We start from the raw sequence: 11,892 nt of genomic DNA, 5'->3' as shown, positions 1-11,892 counted from the left end.
ATATGTCATCATGTAATGGGTCAAAGGGCGTCATAGGTCAACCTATGACCCCTTTTGACCCATATGAACAATTTTAATATGTCCCTAAGTGTCTTATGACCCGTAGGGACATATGTCATCATGTAATGGGTCAAAGTAGATCATAGGTTGACCTATGACCTCGTTTGACCCATAAGAATAATTCTAATATGTCGCTAAGAGTCCTAGGACCCCTAGGGACATATGTCATCATGTAATGGGTTGAAAGGTATCATAGATCACCCTATGACCACCTTTGACCCATAAGAACGATTCTAATATTTCTCTAGGGGTCCTAGGACCCCTAGGGACATATGTCATCATGTAATGCATTGAAGGGGGTCATAGGTCAACCTATGATCCCTTTTGACTCATAAGAATGATTCTCATATGTCCCTAGGGGTCGTAGGGACATATGTCATCATGTAATGGGTCAAAAGGGGTCATAGGTCAACCTATGACCCTCTTTGACCCATATGAACAATTCTAATATGTCCCTAGCGGTCCTAAGACCCCTAGGAACATATGTCATCATTTAATGGGTCAAAGAGGATCATAAGTCAACCTATGACCCACTTTGACCCATATGAATGATTCTAATATGTCCTTAGGGGACCTAAGACCCCTAGGGACATATGTCATCATGTAATATTTCGAAGGGGGTCATAGGTCAACCTATGACCTCGTTTGACCCATAACAATGATTCTCATATGTCCCTAGGGGTCCTTAGGACATATGTTGTCATGTAATAGGTCAAAGGGGGTCATAGGTCAACTTATGACCCCCTTTGACCCATATGAACAATTTTAATATGTCCCTAGGCGTCCTAAGACCCCTAGGGACATATGTCATCATTTAATGGATCGATGGGGGTCATAGGTCAATCTATGACCCCCTTTGATCCATATGAACAATTCTAATATGTCCCTAGGGGTCCTAGGACCCCTAGGGACATATGTCATCATTTAATGGGTCGAAGGGGTTCATAGGTCAACCTATGATCTCTTTTGATCCATATGAATAATTCAAATATGTCTCTATGGGTCCTAGGACCTCTAGAGACATATGTCGTCGTTTAATGGGTTGAAGGGGGTCCTAGGTCACCCTATGACCCTCTTTGACCTATATAAATGATTTTAATATGTCCCTAGGGGTCCTTGGACCCCTAGGGATAAATGTCTTCATATAATGGGTCAAAGGGTGTCATATGTCAACCTATGACCCCCTTTGACCTATATGAACAATTCTAATATGTCCCTAGGGGTCCCAAGACCTATAGGGACATATGTCGTCATGTAATGTGTCGAAGGGGGTCATAGGTCAACCTATGACCCCCTTCGACCCAGAAGAATGATTCTAATATGTCCCCAGGGGTCCTAGGACGTCTAGGGACATATGTCATTATGTAATAGATCGAAGGGAATCATAAGTCAACCTATGAGCCCCTTCGACCCATATGAATGATTCTAATATATCCCTAGGGATGCTAAAACCCCTAGGGACATATGTCATCATGTAATGGGTCAAAGGGGGTCATAGGTCAACCTATGATGCCCTTTGACCCATATGAATGATTCTAATATGTCCCTAGGGGTCTTAGGACCCCTAGGAACATATGTCATCATTTAATGGGTCGAAGGGAGTCATAGGTCAACCTATGACCCCTTTTGACCCATAAGAACGATTCTAATATGTCCCTATGGGTCCTAGACCCCTAGAGACATATGTCATCATTTAATGGGTTGAATGACCTATGACCCCCTTTAACCCACAAGAACGATTCTAATATGTCCTTAGGGGTCCTAGGACCCTTAGAGACATATGTCATCATGTAATGCATCGATGGGGGTCATAGGTCAACCTATGACCTCCTTCGACCCATAAGAATGATTCTAATATGTCACTAGGGGTCCTAGGACCCCTAGGGACATATTTTGTTATGTAATAGGTCAAAGGGGGTCATAGGTCAACCTATGATCCCCTTTGACTCATATATATTAATAATATACATATATATTAATAACATACATATTAATATAATAATATATATTAACAACATATATATATATTATAGATATATATGGTTATTATATTTAATAAAAATATAATATGTTATTATATATATATTAATAACATACATATATATATATATATATATATAATATTATAATACATATTTACATAGTAATATAACAAAAATAATTTATAAGTCATAAGCTATAAAATATTATGTTATAATATATATTACTTTATTATATTTAATAAAAATATTACGTTATTATATATATATATATATATATATATATATATATATATATATATATATATATATATATATATATATAAAAATAACATATATATAAGGTTATTATATTTAATAAAAATATTATGTTATTATATATATATATATTAATAACATACTTATATATATATATATATATATATATATATATATATATATATATATATATATATATATATATATATATATATATATATATATATATATATATATATATATATATATATATATTATGTTATTATATTTAGTAAAAATAATAATAATATAAATTATATTTATAGATTATAATGAGAATAACATAATATATTATATGTTATATCTTTACATTACGTTATTATAAATATATATATATATATATATATATATATATATTATAATACATATTTACATACTAATATAAAAAAAAAAAAAATTATAAATCATAAGCTATAAGTTTTAAATCCGATTTTTCCTTCAAAATGGGTTGGGATTTTAAATTTTCCACCACAAATTCACCTAGCCATATCGGATATCCGATTTCAAATTGGATATCTGATTTCAAATCGGATATCTGATTTGGAATCTGATATCCGATTTCAAATTCGATATTCGATTTAAAATCCGATATCCGATTAGGCTTGGTATTTACCAAGCCTACCCGGTCAACCCAAAAGACGTGTTTGAAGAGGGTTTTAGTGATACTCAGACTTCGAGTAGTCGTCTGACAATGTTATTTTGATTGAAATTGAATGAAATAAAAAGAGTTTTTTAATATCGCTCTCAAGATTCCATCAATATAATTTCTGTCAAATTCTAAGATCGATAAGTATTTATTAGTTAATTATCAATAAAGATTATTGTAAAGTGCTGATTGACATACTGATTGAAAAACAACTATCATTTTCAAACGATATAACATTTTTTAAATCTAAAAGTTGCATCACATTCTATGCTTCGCCTAGTATAAGAAAAAAAAAAAAAAAAAATTGGTAAAATTTTCTATGAGTTAAGATGATCAGACACGGGACTTTTTTTTTTCCAAAAAAGTTTTGGTAGAAAATTCATATTTAATTATTTATTTGAAATAAAAATATCAAAAAATATGCATCACATCCGGGCATGAGTCTACTTTTCATATCTATAATTATATTTTAAAAATATTATCATTTGATTTTGATTAAGGTGGTCAGACATACACCTACTTTTTATTTTTGCCCTGAAATTTTTGTAGTACTACATTAAAATTCAAACTTTTGACCAATCAATTATTTTTTTCTCCTAATAAGGCCTAGTAGTTTAGAAACTACAGTCAATTTTTTATAGATTATTTTCTTACAACTTTTTGATATAAAGTCCATAACCACTTTAAAATTATGTGTCAAGTTGACATAACCCTGATTTTCTGATTTTTCATTGCCACTTAAGGCCATAGTTTGGTACACCATGATCCTGCACATACCCGTCTACAACACAGGAGTATGCATCATTCACTGAGTTGTCATGTTGAAAACACAGTTATCCCCACTCCTCATTTATCACATGTTGTCTACACCATTGATTTGCATGCTACACCATTGTAGGCTTATCCTCACATCATTGAACTCAATCTCGTGCTTAATGGAGGATAACCCATATTTGGTGGACATGTGCCTAGTTGTATGACTTATCATGTTGCTGACTATGCATTCTTGAAGCTCTAATGAGGTCTTTATATACAAGCACTCCTAGTGTACTCTTAAGTTGGCTAAGCTAATATTGAATGAATATCGTCATTCTAATCATACTCTGTCTATTTTGGTCTACTGTGTGCTTGTGTTGAGTTCTTTAGTTCTTGAGTGAATTCTGGCCTAAGCCAAATTCTTACAATCTTCAATCATGGCCTTCTCTTCTATAGCTTTCTTCTTTTGTTTAGTCACCGTACATAGCAATATAGCTTGTGATTCTTGTTCCAACTTGAGATTTTTTATTTCTTTAGCTTGTACTCTATTCTTTTCCATGAGATTTACAATCGTTGCATTGAATTCACTGGAGTCACCATCTGCAAATAACTTTGTGGTGTCAATCTCTTTGTATTGCATGTCATTTTCTGTCATAGTAATCTCTTTCCTTCTCTTCAGCGAACTTCTCAAAGCATCTCTAGCATCATTCAATTGTTGTAGTAAGATATGTACTCGTGATTTTCAATGGTCTTTCCCAACTTCTAAACTTTGATTTCAAGATCTTTTCTCCAAGTTGTAAGGCTTCCCCTGATGAGAGCTTAGCTCTGATACCAATTGTTGGAAATACAAATGGGAAATATATATTTCTGAGAGGGGGAAGGTGAATTAAAAGTACAAGTCTCCAACCAATAAAAGTTTTAACTTTAAAAAAACTTCATGCATTAGCATATTGAAATAACATGTAAAGGTAAATGCATCCACATAAACACTTGACACTAGATATGATTACCTAGAAACCCTCCAATGAGAAGGTAAAACTAGGGTGGGGATGACACCCACAATTCTTCACTACGATAGTAATAAAGTTCACCTATTAAGGTTACATAGTTTGACCATGATGTAACAGATCAAGAAGATCAAAGATGGATAGAATTGTGATCTGAAATCAACAAGGCAAAAGTTGTAAGTGTATCAGATCAAACATTCTACTGTTACTTTCTAACAACTGTATCAGTAGGGTGAAATCCTTTGGACTAAAGTTGATTTAATAGTCATTGTAAAATCCTTCAGCAGGGTGACATTCTAAGTGAGTGCTCTAAAGTCCTTTAGCCAAGCACACTTTTAATAGGGTGTTAAAATCCTTTAATAGGGTAGGATCTAACAATCCTTTGTACACCTTTAATAGGGTAGGCCTTTCAAAGGGCAGATCATGAAAATGGTCAAACTATGTGACCTTAACAAGTGAACTTTATTGCTACAGTAGTGAAGAATTGTGGGTGTCATCCCCACCCCAGTTTTACCTTCTTATTGGAGGGTTTTAGGGTAATCATATCTAGTTTCAAGTGTTTATGTGGATGCATTTACCTTTACATGTTATTTCAATATGCTAATGCATGAAGTGTTTTTAAAGTTAAAAGTTTTATTGGTTGGAGATTTGCACTTCTAATTCACCTTCCCCCCTCTCAGAAGTATGATCAGAGCTAAGTTTTCATCAGGGGAAGCCTTATGATCTACCCTGTGAAAGGCCTACCCTATTAAAAAAATTTAACACCCTGTTAAAAGTGTGCCTGGCTAAAGGACTTTAGAACATTCACTTGGAATGTCACCCTACTAAAAAAATTTACAATGATTATTAAATCAACCTTAGTCCAAAGGATTTCACCCTACTAATACAATTGTTAGAAATTAATAGTAGAATGTTTGATCTGATACACTTACAACTTTTGCCTTGCTGATTTCATATCACAATTTTTTCCATCTTTGATCCTCTTGATCTGTTACATCAGTGTTGTATAGCTTCTCCTCTATTCTACAAATTGATTTTGCAATTCTTTCACACTTCTAAGTCACCTTGTATATTTTTTGATCAATTTACCCCTTTCACTTCTTTCAATTATTTGCTTGCATCACTTCCTCACATGTACATTCACTCTCATACTCTCTAAATTATGGGGCTTCATCTCCCTTTAAAAAGACTTTGGTGGCTTAGGGTTAGGTATAAATCTACAACTAAGATTCATTCATTTTCTCACTCAATTCCTTCCATTTTTATGATTGGTTGCATGTTGATCGCATAGGGAATTCAAATAGATTCGATCTTATCTTCAAAGCTTCGAGATCTATCCATAAGTTGGCTTGAAAATAGTTTGCATAGTTGTTTGTGCCATCACAAACAACTAGGTCCATTCTGTATTACTCAGCACTTGAATTTACTTGGCATCCATTGTTCACTCAACACTCGTCACTCCTTGCAACTTGACATCTATACATATTATACTCGGCATGAACTTAGTAAATATCTTAAGTGTGTTAACACTCAATTGTCAAAACCAAACTAAGATCAACAAAATTATAACTATATGGGAATAGGAGGTCATCCCAAGAGTCTTCCCCAAATAATGCTTCTTCCCCTTTCCCAATATCCCAAGTTATATTGTTACTTATAATTGCACAACATTTCAGCATGAAATTCCATATACTTGACCCTTTTAGGGGATTTCTAGTTCTAAATAGAGAAAATGGGTCTAATTCATTCAAATATTTATGATAAAGAATTTTTGCCCATTTACTAGCATTTTCCTAAAACATTCTCCAAATTAACTTTTCTCCTAAAGCTTCATTTTACTAGCATAGATTTTTTATTCCTAATCCTCCTAGCCTTTTTGGTTTACACATGATTTCCCATTTAATTAAGGCTAATTTCTTCTTTTCATCTATACCTTGCCAAAAGATTTTTTAAGTTTACTTTCTATTTATTTGTTAATACCTTTAGGCAAAGGAAGACATGATAATTGGTATATGGGAATCGCTGAGACAATCAATTTAATTTTTGTGGTTCTTCCTACCTTGGTTAGTCATTTCTCTTTCCAATTTCCAATCTAGTTCCCTATTTTTCTAAGTGTATACCTAAATATTTATAAGAAAATATACCTTTCAATATCCCATAATCCTACAATGTCATTTTCCACTTTTGGAGTGGTATTTCTAAAGAATATTTTAGATTTTTCAGTGTTTACCTTTTGCCCAAATGCTTCCATATATTCATGAATTAGTTTCTTGAAGTTATGTGCTTCTTCAATTGAGATTTTCCTAGGGAAAATAGTGTCATCAAAAAATTATTGATAAGTAATATTTGAGATGTTATAAAAAACTATTGGTACTTTAATTTTCTCTTCTTCCTAAGATTTTTTTAATCAATCTCCTAAATGTTTCTGTCATAATAATAAATAAGAAAGCTGAAATAGGATCACCTTGTCTAATTCCCCTTGAGATATCAAAGATTTATTCTAGAGTTCCATTAATAAGAAGTGATATTTTAGGTGTAGCTATATAAGTAAATATAAGATTGACCCATTCTCAAGAGAAACCAAATGTTTTAAGAGTCTTACATAGGAATCTCCAATCCACCATATCATATGCCTTTTGTATATCTAGTTTCATAAGTATACATGCTTCCTTACTAATATGAGATGAATGGATAGCCTCTTGAATTGTAATAATTACATCTAGTATTGATCTTCCTAGGACAAAACCAATTTGTTCCTCTAATATAAATTTTCAAAGGATATGCTTCAATACTAGAGTTAGTATTTTTTATAAAAAAATTAAGATGGTATTGCATAGTGCAACTGGTCTAAAATGTCTAGGTTCATCGTAATCTAATTTCCTGAGAATAAGAGTTAAGAAGGTATGATTTATTTATGTTAACAATGATCTCAAATTTCTTGTTATCTCTATTGCCTTCCATAAATCCTCTCCAATTATGTCCTAGCATATTTGTAAAAGCAATGCTTGAAAGCTATCTACCCTGGTGACTTGTCTAGATTCATTTTGAATAAGATTATTTTCACTTATTCTAATGAAAAGGGTTTATTCAACATTTTACTATCCCCATCTATGACTAGTTTTGGGATTGAATTAAGCATTTTCCTTTGTACTATCCAATTTGATGATTCATAATTATTTAAGATTTTTTATAATATTCCACTAGAATTTTAGCTACTTTGTTCAAGCCTTCCTCAATATTTCCATCATGGTTCCTAATTTTTTTTTTCTTTTGATATTTTTGTTATCTAATGTGCTATTATGAAAATATTTTGTATTATAGTCCTCTTCTTCTAACCATGTTTCATTTGTTTCCAAAATACTTCCTGTTTGGCTAATTTGTTTTCTTGTTTTCCTAACAATTATTTCTCTTTTAGATATTTTTCATTATCCATTCCATATTTTATTAATTCTTCATTTAGATTCTTCAATTTGTCTTCATTTTCTAATTTTTATTTAAATATATTTTTAAAATATGTTTTATTAAATTTTAGAATATTTTCTTTGAGCCATTTTAGTTTGGATATGAAACAATACATTGTAGATCACTTAAATGAGAATTCATGCCACCATCGCATAATGCTACCCATAAATTCACTATCTAGAAACCATATTTTTTCACATTTGAATAGATTTCTGGTAGGTTTAACCAAATCTGCAAACTCTATTCTAACTATGAAATGATCTGACCCAACATTAAGCAATATGAAGGATTGAAAGCTTGTGTCTATCCTAGTTAAGTGGTGAAGGGTGCTCCCCTTAATACCTTAAACACATAACAAATACAAAGAAATAATAAAAATCTATGAGAACAAAATATGAGCTTCTTATTATCACCATAAATGTGTAATTACAAATTTTAGAATAACAATATGCTAACTCACATGGGCACCTTCATTATAGAATCTACAAGACAAAGCTACAAACTATCACCCAAACTTGTCCTAGACAATCTATGGGCATTTCATAAATAAGAAATGTTATGCTACTTGAGAAGGTTTTAGACACACAAAATTAATACCGAGGATTGACAGACCCTAACAATACTTATAGAGTTAGCCAGAAACACCTTTGATATTTATTTTGGAAGTTTTGGTTGGCCCAACTTTGAAAGGACATAACTTTTAAATTGTTGCTCTAATTTTCTATTATAACCCCTTCTCAAAATCCTTGACTTCTAATCTACAAGCTTGGATCCAGACAAGCACCCATCCATTAAGTTTTTGGGCCTCATCCAAGCACATTTAGGCCTTCAAAATAGAGCACAATGTTATTTTACCAAAAATACACAATAACTTCACTAATACTTATGATATGTCATTGAGCCTCGATTGGTAGGCTAATATAATTGAGATTAACCTCCACCTCTAAAATTATTACATTCTAAGCTCATATGACTAACATACTAAATAGAAAGCCTCCATAGAAAAAAGAAAAAAGAAAGAAAAAAAAAATACAACCCTTATTTAAACAAGTAAAATGAAATATTTTTGGTTGATGCAAGATTTCTCGTACACCCAGGATGCTCCTGCATCAGACACCTAGGGTAATTTGAGAAGTGAGCCCATCACATCCCATCAAAAGAAAATCAAGATGATTAACCTCCTCCCTTGATAGCCATGATGAATCTTCTACTGACCTCCCTTTCCATTTGACTAGGTATTCTTCATAAAGTCTGTTCCTTGTACTTTTTCCAACACAACTGTCCAGTGTCTCCTCGATCTCCTTTATAGCTGAACTAGTTGTGGAATACTTCACTATGCTTCTACAATTTCATCTCCATCACCTCCTTCATGATACTTTTTCAAATCTAAAATGTTAAATAATGGTGAAATGTTTAGTTTAGCAGGAAACTCTACTTCATAGGCATTTCTAGGGTCATACCTTTTCACTACCTTACATTGTCCAAACTTCTTCAATTTTAGCTTATTATATATACCCACTAGAAATATCTTCTTCCTCAAATGAACCATGACATGATCTCCAATATAAAATTCCTTCTACCTCCTTTTCACATATGCCTTAGCCTTGTACTATGTATTCATCCTTATATTATATTTCCTCACTACTTCATAGATGTCCAACAAAATCTTCTGCTTCAGCACTACTTATTTATGTTGACAGAATTATTATATGCAAATTTTTCCTATAGTAAAATCAAATCCCATCCTTTTGGTTTATCTCCAACCAAATGTCTCAAAAGGTTTTCTAAACTGTGATTCACAACTTATGTCTGTCCATCAGTCTATGGATGATGTGATGAACTAAACTTCAAATTTGTCTTCAAGTTCTTCCATAATGTATGCCAGAAATACCCAAAACATTTGGTATCTCGATATGAAACTATACTCTTTGGTAGACCATGTAGTCTTGCCACTTCTCTGAAAAATAACTTTGCCACATGAACAACATCACTAGTCTTCTTGTAGGGAATGAAATGTGTCATCTTTTAAAACTTGTCAACCACCACAAAAATTGAATCATGCCCTTGCTAAGTCCTTGGTAATCCAAGAATGAAATCCATGTTCTTATCCTCCCACACCTTCTTTAGTATAGATAATGTGTGATACAACCCCATATTCTACTTCACTCCTTTTGCCATCTAACATACTTTTCAACTCTGTACAAACTTCTCAAAATCTTGTTGCAACTATGGCCAATAATAGTTCTCAGTAAACAAAGCAATGGTTTTATCTCTACCAAGGTGTCTAGCCAATCCTCTACTATGCTTCTCCTTGTAAGATTCTCTCTCATTGAACATCTTGGAATGCACAACTAGCTTCCTTTGAACAACATACCATCTTGGATTATGAAATCCAACCACTTCATTTTTTCAAGTGTAATTGGTTATGTACAATCTTTCCACACTTCGCCAAAATTAGGATCCTCTAAATACAAATTACTGATTTCCTCAAACCCAACTACCTAAATCTATAATTTTGTCAATAAAGTTGTCTTCTACTAAGAGAATCTACAACTCTATTAGGCTTCCCACTCCTATGTTTCAAAAAAAATGCATAACTCTGTAAAAACTAAACCCACTTCAAATGCCTTTGGTTTAATTTTCCTTGACTGTTGAAATATTGCAAAGCTCGATGATTAGTATACAAAACAAAATCCTTAGGAAGAAGATAGTGTCTCCACTTCTTCAATGCCTAAACTATAGCATAAAATTCTTGATCATAAATATAATACTTTGTTTTTGCATCATTCAACTTCTCACTAAAATAAGAAACTAGTCTACCTTCTTGGTTTAAAATAGCTCCTATTGTAGTGCTACTAGCATCACAATCTACTTGAAAATAATTATAAAATTTGGAAGTACTAAAATAGGTTTCTCTATAATTTTTTGATTCAACAAATTAAAACTCTTATCTACTCCTACAGTCCACTTAAATTTTTTCCTATCACCTCTCATTATTTCATTCAAAGGTTCACAAATACTGCTAAAACCTCTTATGAACTTTCTATAAAAACTAGCCATTCTATGAAAGGATCTTACCTTTGTAGCACTCTTTGGAGTAGGTCATTCAAGGATTGCCTTCACTTTTTTCAGGTCCATTTTTAGACCTTCTTTCAAAACTACAAATCCCAATAACACCAAGTCCTTCTTTAGAAAATTGTACTTCTTCAGGTTTATCAACAACTTTTCTTCCCTCAACTTATCAAACATCTTTCAAATATGTATCAAATGCTTCTCCAACATATTAATAAAGATCAAAATATCATCTAGCTAAATAAGGACAAACTTACCCATAAACTCCTTCACTACCTCATTCATGAGCCACATGAAAGTGCTCGATGCATTGGTTATCCCAAAAGGCATGACTAACCACTCGTATAGTCCTTCCCTTTTCTTGAAAGTAGTCTTCCACTCATCACCTTCTCTAATGTGAATTTGACAGTATCCACTCTTCATATCTATCTTTATGAAATACATAACTCCACTCAAACAATCATAATATCACCTATCCTTGGCAATAGAAATCTATACTTGATTGTGATATTGTTGATAGTGTGATAATCTGTGCACATCCTCCATTCTTCATTCTTCTTAGGTGCTAATATTTTTAGTACAACACATTGACTCAAAATATCTAGAATCAACC

The sequence above is a fragment of the Cupressus sempervirens genome, chromosome 8 (genome assembly GCF_028749045.1).
Source record: "Cupressus sempervirens isolate cs-2001-9-10 chromosome 8, ASM2874904v1, whole genome shotgun sequence".
Lineage (NCBI taxonomy): Eukaryota > Viridiplantae > Streptophyta > Pinopsida > Cupressales > Cupressaceae > Cupressus > Cupressus sempervirens.
This window is presented reverse-complemented; position numbering follows the sequence as displayed.